Below are 20,494 nucleotides of genomic sequence, written 5' to 3' on the forward strand. Positions count from 1 at the left end.
TCTGTTGCGAGCTTCAATACGCTCCTACCTGATGGCTACATGATCCTCTCCACTCCCAGCACCAATCGCTCTGGTGGGGGTGTAGCCCTGATCTTCCCCAAGTGGATTCCTGTCTCTGTCACTCCTACGCAGGCCTACTCCTCCTTTGAATGCCTCGCCTGCAGGCTCTCTCTCTCTCCCCTAGCCATTCACTTACTGTGGCTATTATCTATCGGCCACCTGGTCAGATTTCATCCTTCCTCTCTGAGTGGGCGGACCTCTCCTCCTCACTCCTGGCCTCAACTACTCAACTCTCTCTCACTCACTATTCTCCCCTCTGGCCCGAACCATTCTGCAGGGCACACTCTTGATGTTCTGATCTCCTCTGACCTTCCCCTCTCTGTCCCTCTCACCACTCCTCTCTCCTGGAGTGATCCCTCTCACCACTCCTCTCTCCTGGAGTGATCACTTTCTCCTCTCCTCCCACCTCACCCTTCGTACCCCTCAGGCAAAGCCACTTCCATCACTGCCACCCACCTTCTCGGTCATCAAACCCATGAAGCACGTGTCAGCTGAGGCTTTCGCCGCCACCTTCTCCCCCTCTCCCCCCTTTGGCTGACTCTCATCCTGACACAGCCCTCTCCACACTCCACTCTGCTATATCTGATACTCTTGATATCCTTGCCCCTGTCATGAGAATCCGCCTGAAGCCCAAAGCCAAGTGAAACTCCTGGTACGACTCCGACCTCGTCACACTAAATCGCAATTGTAGGGTGGCCGAAAGGAAATGGCGTGCTTCATGTACATCCTCTGACAAACTGGCCTGCTGCAAAGGCAATATCGGCTCTCTGTCCTAACCAAGAAGAGAGCACACATCCAAGCCCGCGTCTCTGCGGCATCAAACAACTCGGCTGAACTCTTTCAAATCTGCAAGGAACTGGCTAATCTGGCTGCAGTCTCTACCTCTCCTATCCCCTCCCAGGCTCTCTGTACGGCTTTGGCTACTCACTTCATCTCTAAAACTCAGGACGTCCTGTCCTCTCTCTCCTTCTATCCCCTCCCTCCCCCCATTCCCTGCTCTTCCTCTGGCCCCTCTGCAGCACCACTCCTCCCTCCTTCTCTGCCTTTCCCTTTTACTCCGCAGACGAGGTTTCAAGACAAGTCCGATATATGAAAGTCTCGTCAAACAGGTTCACCCCTGTTCCTCCAAAACCATCAAGGACCACATCGACTCCATGGCTCCTGCCCTGGCTGATTTCTGCAATCACTCCTTCGCCACTGCAGTCTTCCCATCCCCCTGAAGCACTCCCTTGTGCACCCCCTTCTTAAGAAACCCACTGCCGACCCCTCCTGCCCGGCCAACTACTGCCCAATCTCCATCACTCCCTTCCTGGGCAAGCTCCTGGAGGAACTGGCCATCTCCCAGCTTAATCACCACACTGACTCTGTCAGTTGTCTACATGACCATCAGTCTGGCTTCAGAGCTGCCAGAACCACAGAAACTGCTCTCCTGAACATCCATGAAGACCTGCTCTCCAACCTTGGCTCCAATACCCCTTGCTTCCTCATCCTGCTTGATCTCTCCTCTGCCTTTGACACTGTCAACCATGCCATCCTGCTCAACCGTCTCTGTGATAACCTGGGTATCACTGGTCAGGCTCTGGTGTGGCTGACTGCTTTCCTCTTTAACCGACCCTCCCAGGTCCAACTTGGGTCCTTCCTCTCCGCTATCTTTTTCTCCACCTGTGGTGTCCCCCAGGGGTCTAACCGTTCTCCCTGGCTGTTCAACCAATACCTGGCACTCCTGGCCCACCGCATTGCCGCTCTCTGCCCCAACTGTCTGTCTGCTATCCAGGAGTGGTGTGCCACCAATGACCTCTGCCTTAATGCCAGTAAGACAGATTCTCCTCATCTGCACACCCACTCCCTCCTTTCCTGTAGCTCTCTGGCCAGCCCCTCTTGGCCCTCTTCCTGTTCCCACCAGCAAGGCTAAAAACCTTGGGGTCATCTTCGATTCTACAGTCTCCTTCTCTCCTCACATCTCTGACGTCTCTAAGAAGTCACACTACCAGCTGCACCTCCTCGGAGGTATTCTTCCTTTCCTCTTCTTCCCCCAGAAGCTCACTGTCTCCAGAGCTCTGGTTCTCTCTAGGCTGGACTATTGCAACAGCCTCTTTCTAAATCTGCCTGCTTCTACGCTCCGCCCTCTGCAACTTATCCAGAACAGGACTGCAAGACTTTTCCTTGGCCTCAAGCCCAGGGATCGTATCTCTCCAGGATTGAAATCTCTGCACTGGCTCCCAGTGGCTGCGAGGATCAAATTCAAAACCCTTTGCATCGTCCACAAGGCCTTCTTGGGCCTGGGGCCTTGGGCCTCAATACCTTCAACTCAAGTTAGTGGTAGACCTCTTTCCTCGGCTGGGGCCTCCCTCTGGAACAGCCTCCCTGCATCCCTAAAACTTGAGGAGAATCATCTTCTGTTCCAGAAGCACCTCAAAACCTTTCTCTTTACTTCTGCTTTTTCTCCTCCTCTCCCTTGCTGACTTCCTGGCTGCTGACACTGATATTGCATTGGTCACCCTCAGATCTCGGGCCCAGGTCCCCTCCCCGCTAGTCGCACTCATGCACTGCCTTCCTGGCAACCCCCGCACTTGTGGACTGTTTCCTGTATCCCTACAGTCCCACAACCAGCACTTGACACTTGATGTCTGCACTTAACCTTGCACTTGCCACCTGCTAGCAGTACTTTTATTTACTCTTATTTATTATTTACTTTTTGTTTTTTATTTTTCTTATGCCATGTACTTCACTGTCCTCTCCCCCTTCCCCCTGCACTTCTCCTCCTTTCCCACTTCCCATGCACTTGTGCGATCTGAATGGCACCTGGCCTAGTAGGATCGTTGTCTGTCTTCCCTCTGTTGTCGCGCCTTGAAACACTTGTGTATAGGCGCATTATAAATGCTATTTCATTTCATACTTCCACACATTTCACTGTAGTCGACCTATTCTGGGCATTCTTTTCTGTAATGATACATCCTGAACGCCAATTTCTGTTCGTATTTTCCTATCGTGGAATTCAGTTCAGCTAGTCAATGTAAACCTAAACATTATATAAACAATATAATGTTTAGGTCCTTTTTTCAGAACTGATTACTTTAATTTCAGTGAAGAAAGAGTCTGTTTCCAGAATGGAGGGAATGAGACATGTCCTATACCCTATATAGGTATACTATATCACTGCCCTGATCCCAGCCAGTAAATTGTGTTGCAGGGAACTGGGAGGGTAAGATGATACACAGCCCATTTTTTTCAAAACTCTGTGATGAAAACTACCTGTGCGTGCCATTAAGGAGAGTAGCACAGATCTCTTTGAAGTGAACGTTAATGTGCCATGCTGAGATCAGCATTGCCATCTCCAGTTCACACCCTTTTCGTGGTGCACTGGCACCAAGGACACAAGAACGTTTTTTTTGATCTGATATGAAATGGATCAATGAAAATATTTGTATTAAAAAAAATTTAAATTAAAAAATATATTTTATTTAAAAACTAGTCCCTTAGACTAGGTTAAATCCAAGATGGTAAATCTATGAAAGGTTTAGAGTAAACCCCAACTGAGAGAATATTTAACTGGAAGGTCGGAACCAATACCCCAGTGCAAGAAAGACCCCTTCATGCTTCCCAGTCCTCATTGTATGCCATGTGTACCATCGGCATCAACTCTGGAGGTAAGTTTTCCAGAGAGACCATCATCTGCTGCATGCAGAGTAAGGCTTAGCCCAGCACACCTCTACATTACAGCAGTGTCCCACTGAACTTAGCTCGGGGCATATCTGGGATCGAGCTGTTCCAAGTTCTGAGGGAAGGTCAGCTAAGGTGCATTAAAAGTTTCCATTCCGTTTTAACCCTAGTGCCAGGCCATTAAAATGCTCATAAATACCTAATGTTTTATTGCTTCCTAAGCCTATCAGTCCTCACGTCTGCCATCCCAGGTAGACGCCTGTATCACTTGGACTTAAATCTAGTCCTGGTCAGCCACTTTACTTCTGATGGGAATGTCACTGTGCCTAGAAGGGTTGTTAACTCCTCGTTACTGCCAAATATCAACGTCAACATGTGTGGTACTATGTTTGTTTGAGGTCAGTACCACTGTTGGCCACATAGCCCTGGTATGCTGCATGATGAGGAAGTCATCACATAGATTCTCATTGTAGGATTTCAGTGCTGGACCTTTGTGTGCATTGCCTCGCCCTACTTTCCATAGGAAGCAGAAACTTCCCACTTTATGAACGATTGCCCCGCCCTCCGGTGGCCTGTATCACAGCTCCTTTCCTGCTTTCTTCCTGTCAGGAGATCACCTACTTGTATTCCGCTTCACATTCTTAAAGAAGCAGCCCTGACTCAATACCCTGTGTGCCAGCTTTCTTTTACGGGCCCACCTTGGCCCCTGTTATGAATACGGTCTTATTTAGTTCCATAAATTGCTCCATTTCATTTACTTTTCATTGACCTTCTATCCTACAGTATCCAACCACTTGTCCATAATGGCCGGCACGCTTGTGGGGACTTGCTAGCTGGATGCCTGTACCCGTATCCTCTCAGGTTGACTCTTTAGTCCTCACATCAGCTAGTGAGCGCTGGGTTTCTTCATGGACATTGAATTACGCAGCAGGCACGGCAAGAAAGGCTTTGGTTGCACAGATCAGGACCACTCATCCACAGTTCTCGTCTTACTAATGCTGGAACATGGATTCTTGTGTGTCTGCACATTGTGAGAAGTCCCTGCTACTTTGTGTGTGCTATGCGGTTATATCGGAAGAGACAAAGGGCCTCATTCCATGTACGGGTGTGAGGAAAAAACGGCAGAAATGCAGTGGGAACCAAGTTACCATTGCATTACCGCACTGCCATACTACAACTTTGATGATGAGGTGGAGGAAAAATCACCAGCAAAATGCTAGAGATAATTCTGCTGCCTTATCACCAAAAATCTGCAGAATTTAACAGTGGCGGTAATTCGTCCGAAATCCCCATCGACTCCATAAATTAGCACTAACACTGCCATACCACCACTTGCAACCTGTATGTAATTCCGCTGGACCAAGTGGCGATAACAGTAATTCCGTTTGGCAGTATTCCAGCAGATTTATTACCAGAATACCGCCAAACTTGCAATGAGGCCCAAAGACTGATCTACCCCCTAGAGTAAAAAAATGTCATATTTTGACACAAGCATGTCAGACATAAGGAAGGGTGGGTGTTTATGCATGTGGAGAATCAAGGTCGTTGAGGATGACAACATGGAAATACATGTACAGAACTACTTTTCATCACAATTTTTGCAGCATCTAAAACACCACTTTGTGGTACTTGCTCTTTTACTGCATATGGTGAGGTACAGAAAATGAAGGAATGTTGCAAAAACAGGAATGTTGCAAACCAAATCAATCATTTGTTTTTCTTTTTTTTGTGACTGACTTGGTTCCTGGATACTGACAGAAGCGACCATTTTCTTTTGTTGAACGAACAGAAGAGAGGACTTACAGCGTGAAGACTTTTGCACCTACAGTTCGTTTTGCCCAGCCCCATGGCATATCCCATAGAATTGAGCTTATTGCCCTTTAGGACATTACCTTGGCAAACGACTGACCCCCCATATGCCACCCACTGGATTTATTCTTGAATGTGGGAGATTAGTGATGAGTGAAAACTTCTTTTTATTCAAGAAACAATTGTATAAAAAACTGAGAGGGGTCAGTATGGGCACAACAGTCCCACCTGATGTGGCGAATTTATACATGGCCAATTTTGATGAGGAAAACCTCCTAGGTATGAACAGTAAGCTTTAACAATAGGCATTAAGTTACTGTTTAGTCACTTGGAAACGCTTTATTGACAATGTCTTTCTAATTTGGAGGGGGTCGAGCGAGTTGCTGCTTCTGTTCTTTGAATGGATAAACATGTGTGACCAAAACATTAAGTTCACTATTGAATGGGACCATAAACAGATCAGTTTTCTGGATCTGATGATTCGCAGGAATAACAACAAATTGGAGACAACATTGTTCAAGAAGAAAACAGACCAGAACAGCCTTCTACACTTTTCCCACTTCAATCCTGATGGACTGAAGTTGAATCTACCATATGGCCAGTTCCTGCGTATTCGTAGGAACTGTACTAATACAAGTGATTTTCAAGAAAACTCAGCCACTCTAAAAGAAAGACTGACAGAGGCTATACGAAAAAATGAGTGAAACAACATTTCAAAAGAGCAGCTATTACACATCAGGATATATGTCTTGCCCCACAGGAGAGACCTACCAATGACTACCTCATTTGTGTGTCCACATTTTCTCCCATAAGTAATCTGCTGAAGAAAATCATAAATAAAAATTGGCACCTGATAAAACAGAAAGGAACTCTGGCGAAAAAAACCTTATTTGCCTTCAAACGCAATGTAAACTTAAGACAAAGATTGGTGCATACTTATTTGGAGACTGAGGTACACCAAACAGTAAGAAATCAATGGGGCGTACCCCCTATACTGACACTACAAATGCGGCAACCGTGTGGCATGTTGCTACACAGAGACAAGAACAAATTTCGAATATAAGAAAGTGAAGTGGACCATGAAAGTACAAACTAGTTGCCTTACCAAAAATTGTGTATACATAATTATGTGTCCATGCAATATGCCCTATGTAGGGAAGACCACCCGCCAAATGCACCAGCGCATCTCAGAGCATTGATCATGTATTCGTAATAGAATTGAGAACAAACCATTGGTGGATCACTTCAAAAGACTGGGTCACACTGAACATGACATTAGATCAAAGTACCCATGAGGGGAGGAGATATGTCAACGATGCTGCATAGGTTAGAACAAAGATGGATAAACTCCCTAGATACCGTCAAATATGGATTAAACATTTCCATTGAGTGGAGTAAATTGACAACAGCTTAGAGCCACTCCTGCTGACATATTGTATGTTACGCATCCATCCTTGGTATGCCATTGTTGGGGCACTACATAAAGACACAATAGGAGGACATTTCAGTCCTCTATGTCCAGACATGGCTATAGGGTGAGTCTCACCCTATGCTTCCTCACTTGCATGCAATACTGAGCTGTATTGTATCCTCCCATTTATGCCCTCGTTAATCCAATCATCAGGTGATTACTACACCTCTATTCATTACACGATTTGTGACCTGCCTCTACTTTTGGAGGACCACATTGCACTCTTTGCACTGCTGGTATTACAGTATGCACCTTTTAGCCGTTGTGATTAGGCTGCGTGTCATCATGAAATCGACTTTCACGCTGGGTTATGGGGGAGTCTCTGAATTTCCATGTGTCACTATGAGCACTTCTGAAGATGCCCCTACCATTTCTCGTGGCGCTTTAATTCAAAATACAAACTGTGACAGCATTCACAATATGGAAGGCATGTTTCGTAGTCCTCTTTCTAGCTCCATTCCTCGAGTACCTTTACTGATGACCAGTGGGCCCTTGAGCACAGGTAGGACGTTGTTTCGCCTGCTTTGTGCAAGACGAAGGTTCAGTGGAGCAGAAGGCAGCCAGGTAAGCGCCCGCATGGCATTTGGTTCACTTTGTTTACTCGCGGTCATTTCCGCGAGTAAACAGGTGCGCGAATAACGTGCAATAGAAAGATGGTGAATGCGAACTGGGCACGTATCTTTGACCAAGCACAGTAGTAGTAGTACATATTTCAGCAGCCCCCAAGTGGGCTGTGCATTATGAATAAATGCCATTTGGGCGCAAAAAAGCATGTGTTTTCCGTACAAGATGAGGAGTATGGCCATGTGCGTACTACCTGCCCTAAGCAGTATACTGAGACTGAGGATCCCCGTTGGGGATACATGGGTTCCTAGTTGTTAGGAGCACATGAGGGACTATAGAGAGGCATCATCATTGTTTTCACCTCTTGAGAGTGACCGCAAAAAAGTCACGCAAAAAAATATAAATGCGTCCGCATTTTTCTTTCTCTGCAGCACACTGTAAATGTACCCATACGCTGCATAAGAAACACGTCGTGCGTGATGTACTGCATACTACATAGTGCAGTTGATGAAGACACCCATTTGGATAAGCCGAGGGTATGGCTCCTTCTGGGGCTGAATTTAAATGCATTGTAGAAATGAAAACTATATTGTGACCTTTGAATTTGCGGACGCACGCAATTGTTTTGTTTTCCCCTTAGTTGGGATTGGACTGCAATCCAGCACTTCCATTGAGAGTAACTAGAATTTTCAACTGGTCATTGCACCAGTCGAAGAGGAGACCCCACTTTGAATAATGCCTCATTAATATTAAGTATGTGGATATCTACCATCTATTGTGGGATGTTAGCTATTTATACTCTGACATGAAATAGATACAATAGGGATATTGAACTTAAGGTGTTCTCTGTATTTAGCTTGCAGGCTGTTCATAACATTTTGTACTGGAAGGCTTGCCGGAAAAACTCCTTCGTTGAAACTACCCCCATTATACATACGTGGGAGGTGAGTGTCAACATGTTTGGTCATCAATTGACTCAGACACACAATTTATTTGCGTCATTGTAAATAAGGGGCTAGAAACTAATGTGTTGTTATTGTTTATTGTAGATATGTGCCAGGAGACACTGTTCACCCATACATTGTTTAGACCAGACCAGAGTTGAAGTCTGTGTTGATCCTGAAGAAGGTTGTAGAATTATGGGTCCATGATTAAGGAGTAAACAATAACTTAAGTGTTACCTTGAAAATAATAAAATATACTTTTTGATATAAAGATTGTTTAGTAATTACATATCAAACTGTTTCAGCCCCACCACCTGGGTCCATTTTTTGTATTTCCCTTTTGGAACGTGCATGTAATGGATGGGTTCACAGAATAACTCGGAGTCCAAATAATGGAGCCAACTCAGGAAGATGGCAAAGTACTGTTTTATTAACAAGTATCTAAAAAAGGGAGTTGCAACAAACATCAGACATACGCTCGATTTCTCTCAACAACTTTTTCACACAACATAGACTTTATACTAAAAACACGCCAGAAGTTATGTCATTCTACGTGGCAAATAATGAAAAACCTACTGGGGATCGGGATAGGCTTAATGGGAACATCTAAGTACACATTATATAGGAACTATGATTGTGATTGGCTGCCCACTGTCAGGTGGGCAATATATGCCTACCTCTAAAACATGTAATCTTCAAAACCATTAGATACAGGATTTCTCATTGGTCTTTAAACTAGAAGGGCCTTCGTTATATGGACCACTACAATTGGTTGGCAAGCGTGTGCCATGTCTGGAACATTCGGTTCATTTAGCAGCACGTAAGCCAAGACCCAGGTGCTCCTGTATTCATCTATTCAGACGTTTTTTACTCTACCTCCTGACCCAATTAGCCCAGCATCTCTCATCACCCAAGCCTTCTGCCATGAAGGTTGTCTTTGAACTTGGCCTCGCAAAGTATCCTTGTCTCTGAGAATACATGGGCGTGTGGGCATTCACTATCGTGTTCTAGGACTCCAAGTTCGCACTCTATTTTCATCCTTTGTTCACGTGACAAGAGACCACGATTTGGTCCATTTTGCAGGTTTTAAATGCTCCAAATGAATTAAACTTGGAACTTGACTTCAGGCCAGACAGCCTCGCCATGCAGCTCCACGATTTCAGCTTATTCTTGCTGCAACATAATTCTCCCTTTCCCCTTCGTGGGTCCTGGTTTACTAAATTCATGATACCAATGTCCAGCTCATACACAATGGCGGCTCCGCCTGCATTCTATTCAAAACGTATAGCCAGCTTCTATGACGACTTAACTTCAACGTAATCTTCCTCAATACCTTCAACTCTCTCTTCCTAAATATCTTCCTTGTCGAGCTCTTCGCTCATGCGCCTCCAACTCCCTCGGGGTCAGTCACTTCTCCAAGCAACGAGTTGGTATTAGATCTCTTTCTTCTGCTGGGGCTTCCCTCTGGAACAGCCTCCGTGCCTCTCTGAAACTTGAGGAGAACCATCTCCGGTTCCGGAAGCACCTCAAGACCGTCCTCTTTGCTTCTACTTTCTCTCCTCCTCTCCCCTGCTCATCTCCTGGCTGACACTGCACTGCTTACCTGGCTATCCTCAGATCTCGGACCTAGGTCACCTCCCCGCCAGTTGAACACCTGCACTGCACCCCTGGAAACCCTTGCACCCAGGGACTGTTTCTGTATCCCTACAGCCCCCTACCAGCACTTGACACCTGATGTCTGCACTTACCCTTACCACCAGCTGGCCGCACTTTTTATTAATTTCATTTATTTATTTTACTGTTATCCTATGTACTGCACTGCCACTTCCCCCGCACTTTTCCCCCCTCCCACCTCGCCTGCACTTGCGCGATCTCACCCTCACCTGGTATAGTTAGATCATTGTCTCTGTCTTCCCTCTGTTCCCCCTCCCTTGCCTCGTCACGCCTTGAAACACTTGTGTATAGGCGCGTTATAAATGCCATATGATAACCTTCCGTTTCAGCGTCTGTACAATTATTGAACGGTTGATTCTCGACAGCACTTCTTCGGCATATTTAAAAGTTCACTTGATTCTTACTTCGTCAGTTTCTATAGGATCCATACATTTTCTTCAGCCAGTGTCCGGAGATGTCGTTCATACTCTCTTATGACGTCACATGCTTCTTTCTTTGTTCTTTTTCATATTCCTTCAGGGAGTTCCTCCCTCAGATTGTCCCTTCAGGGATGCATTCGATAGGGTTGTCTCAATGGGTACCTTCTTTAGAATATACGCAGCGGTATTGGCACAACTGCTGGTGTCGAGCACGGCACAATCTCAGGCTTCCAACATATAGGAGGTAGGGGGACGGGATTTCCTGCAGAGGCATGCAGCTGCTCCTCTACAGAATCTAAGGCCCCGAGTACTTACTTACTCCCGAGTCATATACACAATGCAATGAAACACCTACGCTACTGGTGAAGCAGCTTCTCTTCCCTGTCTTGTCTTCTGTATTGCATGTAGGGGTATTCTGGTTTGCTTATTTAATTATGTAGCGTTTTCTACAGGTGCTTCTATATTTTATGATTAGTTTTCTTTTCTGATAAATGTATTGCATGTTAATATTGATTTTGTGTGTTTAATGATTATACAGTGCAGTGATAAACATGTTCAGTGTTTGTGCTTAAAAAGATTTTTAAATAAATGAAACAAAATAAATGGATCTGCCTAGCTTAGTTATCTAGCTAATATGTGAGAGTTGGCGTATTATAGCACTGTCTTTTGGCTAACAAAGCATGGATCACGGACTATAAAACAAAAGAGGATGGTTTAATTCATCACAATAGTCAATCTATGCATGCCACATTAGTCACTCTATTGATGTGCGTGTGCTTTCAAGGAACAGTTTTTAGATAACAAAATGAGTGTGGGGGTGTCTCCACATTTGTGTGAATAGTCAATTCGTACCGGTGTCGCCAATGAAGTTGAACATCTCAATTGTAGTATGTTTGCAACTAGTCGGATAGCAAGTGCAGAGATACAACCACGTCTTGTGGTCTGTATACTGTAAGCAGTAAAACCACCAACATCCAAGCCAACGTGGGATTATGTTCGAGATGTGTCCAGGTCTGCGTAAATGTGTAAAGTCACATTTCTGCATGCCAATCCGTGTTCCGATCACAGAGATGCGCGGCTCCTCAGCTCTTGCAGGCAAGCGTTCGGATCTGCCCGCCTCTCGCAGTATCAGTTTGACCTAGCTTCCAGTGCCTAATGGTCCCCTAGGCTAAAAGCGAAAGCTGATCCATCAGGCTTGCATTAGCATAGAATAACTCTCGACGCGTATTGATGTGCACGCAGTGTAACTACCACCCCGGGCAGCCAGCTCAGTCCATTATTTCCATTTTAGCTCAAGTCATTTGTATGGTTGTCTGCCCCAGTTAAAGCCATGGCAAGACTGGTACTTAAATGAATTTGTGAGAAAAGAGACAAATGCCCCCTGAACTTTGAGTACCTTGCTATCAGGCTTGCCAGTATAAAATATACTAGTACTGTGGGATCCACTTAGCAAACATATCCAGAATAGCCACAAGAAGGAACAAAACACACTTACAGCTCTATAAGCTAAAAGAAGTGTGCTGATTAAATTAGCTTCAGTGGGATTTCAAAAGCTTTTCCGTTTTTAAGGGATGCCCTCTACAAAGAAAACAGTCATATTTAGAGTATTCTTACTTCAGCCACAATAAAATCCCGGATAAAAATGTTGGTAAAAAAATTGGGATTTACTCATAGGTTTAAACTTGGTGTGGGGAGGACAGGGGGATGATCAAACGCTCAGACATCTAGTTCTCATACTGATTTTATTTTTATATAAGGGTCGTGCTGCCAAACTCAAAACGAAAGAAAAACGACTGAATAGATGAACACAGTGCAATAAGAGTACACAGAGTAAGTCACACAATCTTCTAAAAAAGGAACATGTTTTCCTTAGTGCTTTCTGCTGGATTCTTGACGCTTCTAAGCACTGTAATAACAGGTATTATCAATCATCACACTAGTACTGAATGTATCCATTTCAGAAGCATGAAGATCTGAGTCCCTGGGCTAGAATTCAAACCCAGAACTGCAGGGTGCACACAGATCTATGAAGCGAGTACTTAACTCGCTGAGCTTTCTTACTGACCTTTAATGCTGGATTACACAACGCATATTAAATGTACAGATTTATAAAACAGTACAGCAATCGTCTCAGAATTAAATGTCGCATCTAGAGTACTGTGCAGGAGTCTGGACATGCTGAAATCACACTTTCAAAACATGGGAAATAGGGCCCGTCCATGCAGATCTCTGCCTGCCACAACGACCCTCTGTCCTGCCCATGGGAGTGAGGCAATGGCGCACCCACAACACTATTTTCTCCCCTTAAACACCACATTGTTTTCTAGGTTAGTGTTAGAAGTTCCTTAAAGGTTAAAGCAGGAATAATTTAAAATGTATTTGAAATGTAAACTCTATATTGATGTGTTATTTATCCCAGGAGTATAGCTCAGCAGCGACGTTGTCCCCTTGGCAGCAAGACGACACGAAGCAACACAGGTTCGATCCCCGGGTCCGCGCTTAGAAACCTCTGGGTATTTGAGCGTGTTATAAATACACAACTAAGACAAAAACAATTACTTACAAGAATTTTTTTTTTAACAGTGCCTCCATGCCTGCAGGCTGTGTGAGCGCTTTAAAAATGCAAATAAATAAATTATTTCGCCTTAAGCTTGCTGCCATACATTTCCATCAGCATTTCTGTTAGTCTGCTAGCCCTATGTATTGAAAGATTCTTCAGAGGTGGCTAATTTCCTCCTTGGACACAGCCCGTTGTGGTTATATGAGGACAGCAATAGACCGTCCTGGAAATGGATACCATGTATTCTGGGAACCTATCAACGGTTGTGGTGTGGGATTAATGCAGGGAGTGAGGCTGGGCAGGGCCAACATTAGAACTTTATGGCACCTTGCAAGTACATTAAAACACAAGAGATGATGGCTGGAATGTTTAGAATTAATCTTGACCTCTAGCATCACTCAGGGCAACAATCTAGACCATCGTTCTTCACCTGCCAGGCCATTACAGAAAAGGGAAGGACCATATGCAAATCAAGCTTGGTCCCAACCCAAAAGGGGCGGGACAGTCAGCCCAAACTGCTAGGTCACATCCCGTCTGCACGAGACCACCAGCATCCTCTGACATGTTTCGGCCTCATTGATATTGAGAGCACAGATGGTGTGATGGAAGACCGAGAAGACAGAGAATAGAGGAGACAGAGGAGTTAAAACAGAGCAAAGGCATAGAATATGTGGGAAGACCAAGAAGAAGAGCAGAGCAATAATCAATTCGGGAAAAAACTAGAGAGGAAAGAAGAAGCTTGGTGGCATGGAAAGGAAGGGTCAGGCACGGCCGATGTTAGAGTTTAGCGACAGGATCTTGCAGTAGAAGAAATATGCAGAGCAAAGGAGAAAAAAAGGGTCAAAGTTTACACCCAGATTGCAAGCAGAGGGAGAGAAGGGAGGAGAAAGGGATGGGGGCAATAGTGAGAGGAATCACAGGGGACTGAAAGAATAGAACCTCTGTTTTCGAGGGATTGAGGTGAAGAAAGTGTGAATCCATCCAATTTTGAACTGTAGAGTGGCAGTTTAAAAAAGTAAAGTCTAAGGTGTCAGTAAAGGAGGAAAAGGAAAAGACATGGGTGTCATCGGCATATAGATGAAAAGAAAGATTAAAAGAAAAAAATAAGACCAGAGAAGAGGTCTATGTAGAGAGAGAAGAACAGGGGGGCAAGAAAAGACACTTGAGGGACTCGGTAAAGAAGAATGGGTGTGAGAGGTTTGCCAGCCCAGCTTACCAAGAAACAGCGTTGACAAAGATAAGAGTAAAACCATTTAAGGACTGAACCTAAAAGGCTGAGTGGAAAGGGAGGCAATGAGAAGAAAGTGATCAACAGTATCAAACACTGCAGAGAGTTCAAGAAGGGTAAAGACAGAAGAACATTTAGAGTGATGAGCTGTAATTGAAGACACGATAGAGGGCAGTCTCTGTTGAATGGGAAGGTCGGAATCCTGACTGAAGAGGAGGCAGAAGAGAGTGAAGATTGAGATAGGCAGAAACCTGAGAATAGACAGAACGCTCACAAAGTTTAGAAATGGAAAAAAGAGAAATTAGACAAAAGTTAGCGGGAACTGATTAATTGTGAGATGTTTTTTCAAGATGGGGAGGTTGAGCGCATGTTTGAAGAGAGAAGGAAAACAGGAATTATTGAGGGAGGAGTTGATAAGAGAGGTAAGATAAGAAAGAAGATGAGGGTACATTTCGGAAATAAGGGTAGAAGGAAGAGGGTCAGAAGGTAAAGCAGTAGGATGGGCATGAGTAAGAATGGCAAAAATGTCAAGGTCAGAAAGAGAAGAGGAGGAAGCAAGTGAGTAACGAGGTGGGCAAGGAGGAGAAGTGGTAGAAAAGGAAGAGCAAAGAGTAGCTACTTTAGAAGAGAAATAGTTTGCAGTCACAAGATGAGAGAGATAAAAAGAGGTAAGGATCATGTGGTTGGGAGAGAGAATTGTGTGAAGAAGCTGGAAGAGATGACGAGGATGGTGGGAGCTAGAGAAAAAAAACGTATGTTCATAGAAATAGGATTTTTAACATTGAGTAAAGCAAGATCATAGAAGGATTATAGAGAAGACAGTGTGGTAGATCACAGAGAGAATGAGACTTTTTCCAGTGTCGTTTGGCTTTGTGAAGGTTGCCGGGGAAGGAGGTGAGGGGCAGGAGTAAGCAAAGGTTGAGGAGGTTTGCGAGTTGGAGAGAAAGGCCTAGCAGCATAGGTGGAACCTAGAGTAGACAAGGGAGTGGAGAGAAGAGTGCTTGCAGCATCGTCAGGAGAGAAGGAGGCACTACAGGGGACAGAAGGGTAAATGGTAAAGTGTGAACGGAGGATAGCACAGGGGCAACGTGCTGGTCTTTGAAGCAAGACCACACAGAGCAACAGAGGTTTGAATCCCAGATCCGCACTTAGAAACCCAACTCAGTTTTAAGCGCATTATAAAAAAACAATAAAATAAAAATAAATAAAGTAGAGAATGAAGTGAGGTGAAATTAAAAGAGCAGAGATTATGACAAGTGAAGGTAGGGGTTGTGAGGGAGGAAGGGGAAGAGAGAGAAAGCGAGAGTAGATGATCCGAGGAGTAGAGGGGGTGAGCAGAAATAGTGCCAGGGAAGAAGATTTAACTGATAGCAACCGATGAGTGATAGACACAAAGAGTGACTAGAATTAATAAGAGGGAGATTAAAGTCCCCAACAAGAAAGAAGGCAAGGGGGAGCGAAGAAGAAGAGAAAGAAGGGAATCAAAATGGATCAGTGAAATCAGGAGATTAACCGGGAGGTCGTTAAATAATAAGAAATGAGACAAGAAAAGAGTTTGAAAAAGAAGAAAAATGGTACTCAAAAGAAGCAAAGACAGGAAGATCAACAGAAGGGGGCGGTAATAGTATCCACGAAAAGTTAAAGAGAATCCCAGTACCAACAATGCGCCCAATGGGGTGGAGGTGTGTGGTAAAAATTACTAGAAGTAGTATGGGGAGAAGCAGGAATAGAAGTTTTGTCGGGGGTGCTGTTAGCGCCTGTCAGAACACATCAAAATAATGTGCACACCACTAATGTGAATTCATGTTGGCACCATACTTGTTAATCATGATACTCATTGTTTTTTATTACCTTTACAAAATACATGTCGCGTGTCGGCACCTGTACTGATGAGGTAACATGTGAAATAAAGTAAACCAAGTTTCTTATATATATTTAGCGGACATAGCTAAACTTTAAAGTTCAAAAACTTATCATTCATTCAAATGATCATGGGCTACAACGGTTCTGTTTCGTTTACTGTATGAGATTGGGTGTAATATCCAAACCATGCAGCCTATTTCAAAATGGTGGTACTTGTATGCCAAGTAAATAATTTAGTGGACGAGATATTGTCAATACTCATATATATTATAACAAAAAAACCTTTTATTGACCTATCGAGAAACCACCAAAAAGTGGCCTGTTGTTCTTGTGTGTTATTACTTACAGCACTGCTGATGGGGGGGGTATACACGTTTTGCCTCTAGTCTACTGTAATCCCGACGCATACCAGAATCCTACTGTATCCTTGAATTGTTTCTTCTCTCCACATCTGACTGCTTTTAAAGCAAAGCTGCGCATTCACACAGGACCCATGTAAATCCGCCCCCCCATAAGTAATGTAAAGACATTGCAGTTGCCAATGGTTTCTAATCAACAAGCTAATTATTGTTTGGCACAGCTGCTTTCAGCTGGCATCTGTAGTTACAGCTGGTCTGAGTTTAAAGTTAGGAGTAGCAGCAGCCAAGAATACAGCTATGAAGTTTTGATCAATTATAGATAAGTACCATTGTTTTTTAGAGCAACTGCCATGAGTTATTCCAGTGCATGTACAATACAACATTAAAAGTTGATAACCACGAGACAAGATGGGCATGGTTGCTCCATTTCGGAGATTTATCTCCACTGCATAGCAGAATTTAGCTCTGCTCAGTGTTACCAAGCAGGAAACATTTAGTGATGGTAATAACACTCACTGCAGCCATTTTTAAATAGGAAAACATGGGTATCTTGCTGTATACATCTTTAAATGAATAGCTCTGTCCAACTTGCTATGGTTCTCATTTTGGATAGCATTGCTTTATTCACTACATAGACAAATGGCAGAAATGTACACGAGAAACAAATTGCAAAATGTGGGTGAATTGGGAGCATGGGAGAGTGAGCCCAACCCTCATCTCCACCACCCCATGAAAGGCAGAACAGAAATGGAGACAGGAGGAAGGAGTTTGGATGTGGTGAAGATGTTGGATGTGTTTTATTACATATTTGCTTAATTTAGATTGTGCTAAATGTGGCTTATTGTATTACATTTTAGTTTGCCATATATGGAAGAATATTTTTCACAGATATTGGCCTTTAAAATCAAGGACAACTGAAATGTACCTAACCTACCTTAGACTCTAGACACACAATCACCTTGGTTGTCCTTCACAGAGTACCCCCAAAAAACCATAATCCTATAGAATTACTTTGTTTTAAGTTTTAATGGACAAGTGTTTGTGTGTTCTCTGCAACTTCAATGAACTAACAATGATTCATGCTAGACTTGCACATGGTTATGGTTAACGTTCAGCTCATAAGATGTGATGACAATTTTGTTCATATACCGTTGTTCAAATATCTAACTTGGATGTCAGTATATGTTTTCTAGATGATACATGCCATCGGCATACTGTCTGTTTTTCTTGCTATGTGCATTTATTTATGTTATGCTTTTTTACATATTTGATACTTTCCTTAATAAATGTGAAGTTAAAACACAATAGTTAGGCTCCAGTGTAGTGTGTTTTTGCTCTAACCCAATAGAGAACAAATATAAGGACTTATATAATGTGTAAAAAATAAACACAATGTATTGCCTTTCCTTGAGACACACACAGTGACTTAATCCACTGTCAAGTAACCACATGGTGTTTCCTGTCGAAACACTTGTTTTTTGCATTTAGCTAAACATACCCCAGTCCCCCACAGAGTAGGGATAGACCCTCCTATTTTCGAGTTCCATCACAAAGTCTTTCCCCAAAGACTCCTTCACCTTCTAAAGGCGGATCATTCGAGAGCTCATTCAGGTTCCCCAGTATTGCCGTTGCACCAGTTTGATTTTCGAGATCCATCAGTGCTGTAAGTTGCAGACGTCACTGTGATTTTGAACTTCAAAAAATGTTTATTTTGCAGGGGTTGCAAAAATTAAACAGCCTAAACAAAAAGGGCAGAGCGACCATTTATGCAGAATCCTTCCTTCTGCTTACAGTTTTTGCAGCAGTTTGGGAGGGTTTTGGCCGCAGGCCCCTGCCTGGCAAACCCCTTCCTCCCCGCAAACACATCGAATAGCACTAATTACTTTTTTGGCCCTCTTAAAGTGATCTAGCAGAACGTACACATTGATACACTACAGAATCTGCAGCCTTTGGCCTCTATATATGTTTTGGACTACAACTTCCATCAGCCCCAGCCAGCATTGTCAGTGACAAGGGATCACAAGAGTTGGAGTCCAAAACATCACAGAAGTTTTAGTATGCAGAACCCTATACAAAAGCCAAAACTAGATTTGCCAATGCTTTAGTTTTGTTGTTTTTGCAACAATTTACATAGAAACAGACATGACTGGAGCACCAATGCGCTTATCACTGCAGCAGCATGCCATGTGACATATGCAGGTGGGTTAATGGTCTCCTACACTTCTCAAGGCTTCTGCATCATGATGCTGGTGGTGGTGAAGTGATGGGAGTGTTTGCTTCTGGTGACAGGGAGCCAGCAGAGCTGGGTTCGACTCTCACCCCCGCCAATGCCTTTTTAATTGGCCTTTAATAACATTTATTTTGGTGCTTATGTTTTTATGTTTTCAAGCAATTAAAATACAAGAACTATTGAAAAACAGAATACAATTACTAGTCACAACGAATAGTAATGTATTTCCGCATAGAGCTGCGTTTAGCATCACAGCTCAGTTGGCCAAGAGGTTATATGCACCGACATACTGCTGCAGATAATCTCTCCATGATTGAAGATGCCCGGGGATGATTTGAAATAATCCCATCAGCTACTAAATGGCACATGGCCTCACCTGCTTGACAGCCAACACCATTTTGGCTTTTGGGAAAAATAGAAATCAAAGCATTGCATCTTTATTAAGATTTATGCAACAGTTTGGGCCAGATTTTTTCATTTCTTACAGTACCCTTAAATGTTAGGTTTCGGTGGCTGTTTTGGTGGAGAGGTCAACCTCTGTCAGAGTGCTTAAAATTGCCTCTTAGCGCACCGGTTACCTTTTTACATGGCCTCCACTTGCTGTCAGGTGTGAAAGGGCAGAGGAGGGGAGAGGAGAAATGGGAGGGCAGCTTAATCGGTTAAGTGCAGCACACATTTTAACACATCTCAATATGCCACCATGCACTTAGCTAGGGCACCTTGCAAATGGAAAAAAGGTGGCACCGGACACTCTGCGGGATTATAACATCTCTGCAACAGATGGGTGCCTTCACCCTACCAGTGAACTATAGTACCTCTTACACCATAATAGAGGTAAGAAGTGTAGTTGATGTCTTTTCTCCTTTGTATTGTTTGCGGATTGCGCTTTTACTTTAAAAAAGCATCAACACAAAACACAAAAAATAGGATAAGTGAATAAACAGGGAAAACAAGAGAATGTAGTGGATGGTTTTGGTGATGTAAATGAAATAAAATCAGTGCTGCATGCTAATGGGGTTCAAAATGTTGTAATTAAGGCAGAGCGGGAATCATTAGTCATCGCTCGACTTTTCCCTTCAGCCATACAAGCCGCCAGATAAGTTGCATCCTGCATTGCCTATGACACCAATCTGCTTATTTCATTCTGTAGTTCTGTAATAAATAAAATAGAAAAACGGGGACGTTCCAAAAAAACATTAGTGGAGATAGTATTCAAACCCAGCTCTTTCGACTGCTCCTCATTAGGAGGGCCATGTAATATTTATCTATTTATTTATTTATTTATTGTGTATTTGTAAGGAGCCTATACAACAAATGGTGTTTCAAGGCACCACAAGGCACCAGAGGGGAGGACAAGGGAGAAAGATAACAAAAACGGTCCTACTAGGCCTTGTGACAATCAGATTGTGCTTTTAATGACTCCAATCAAGCATTCCCACTCAGTGCCTTGTCTGGGATTGCTCAAGGGAAGCCCTTATTTATATATTTTTATGACAAGTTATAACCTGGATGATGAACCCTTGTATAACGCCCCTCTCTTAGAATCCCCCAGACCCCACTGAGCCAAGAAGTAGGTTTGTTTTGCAAATTAAAAGGGTTTATTTGAAAAATTAAACAAGATAATTATCACACTTTTATAATAAATTAATATTT

The 20,494-nt window shown here is 43.6% G+C and overlaps 1 long non-coding RNA gene across 2 annotated transcripts in view; it reads left to right on the forward strand.

Moving 5' to 3' along the window:
* The first annotated feature begins 7,482 nt into the window (after window positions 1-7,482).
* LOC138468060 (uncharacterized) overlaps window positions 7,483-20,494 on the forward strand; it is a 118,125-nt gene continuing 105,113 nt past the window's right edge. Inside the window, exons 1-3 of one of the 2 annotated variants that reach the window (XR_011268192.1) lie at window positions 7,483-7,564; window positions 8,421-8,508; window positions 8,614-8,715. This is a non-coding gene — a long non-coding RNA (uncharacterized lncRNA). Of the gene's footprint in view, window positions 7,565-8,420; window positions 8,509-8,613; window positions 8,716-20,494 lie in introns of those variants that run through there. The other variant, XR_011268193.1, reaches the window with a different exon arrangement.

The sequence above is a fragment of the Ambystoma mexicanum genome, chromosome 4q, assembly GCF_040938575.1.
Source record: "Ambystoma mexicanum isolate Mex_15411 chromosome 4q, UKY_AmexF1_1, whole genome shotgun sequence".
Classification (NCBI taxonomy): Eukaryota; Metazoa; Chordata; class Amphibia; order Caudata; family Ambystomatidae; genus Ambystoma; species Ambystoma mexicanum.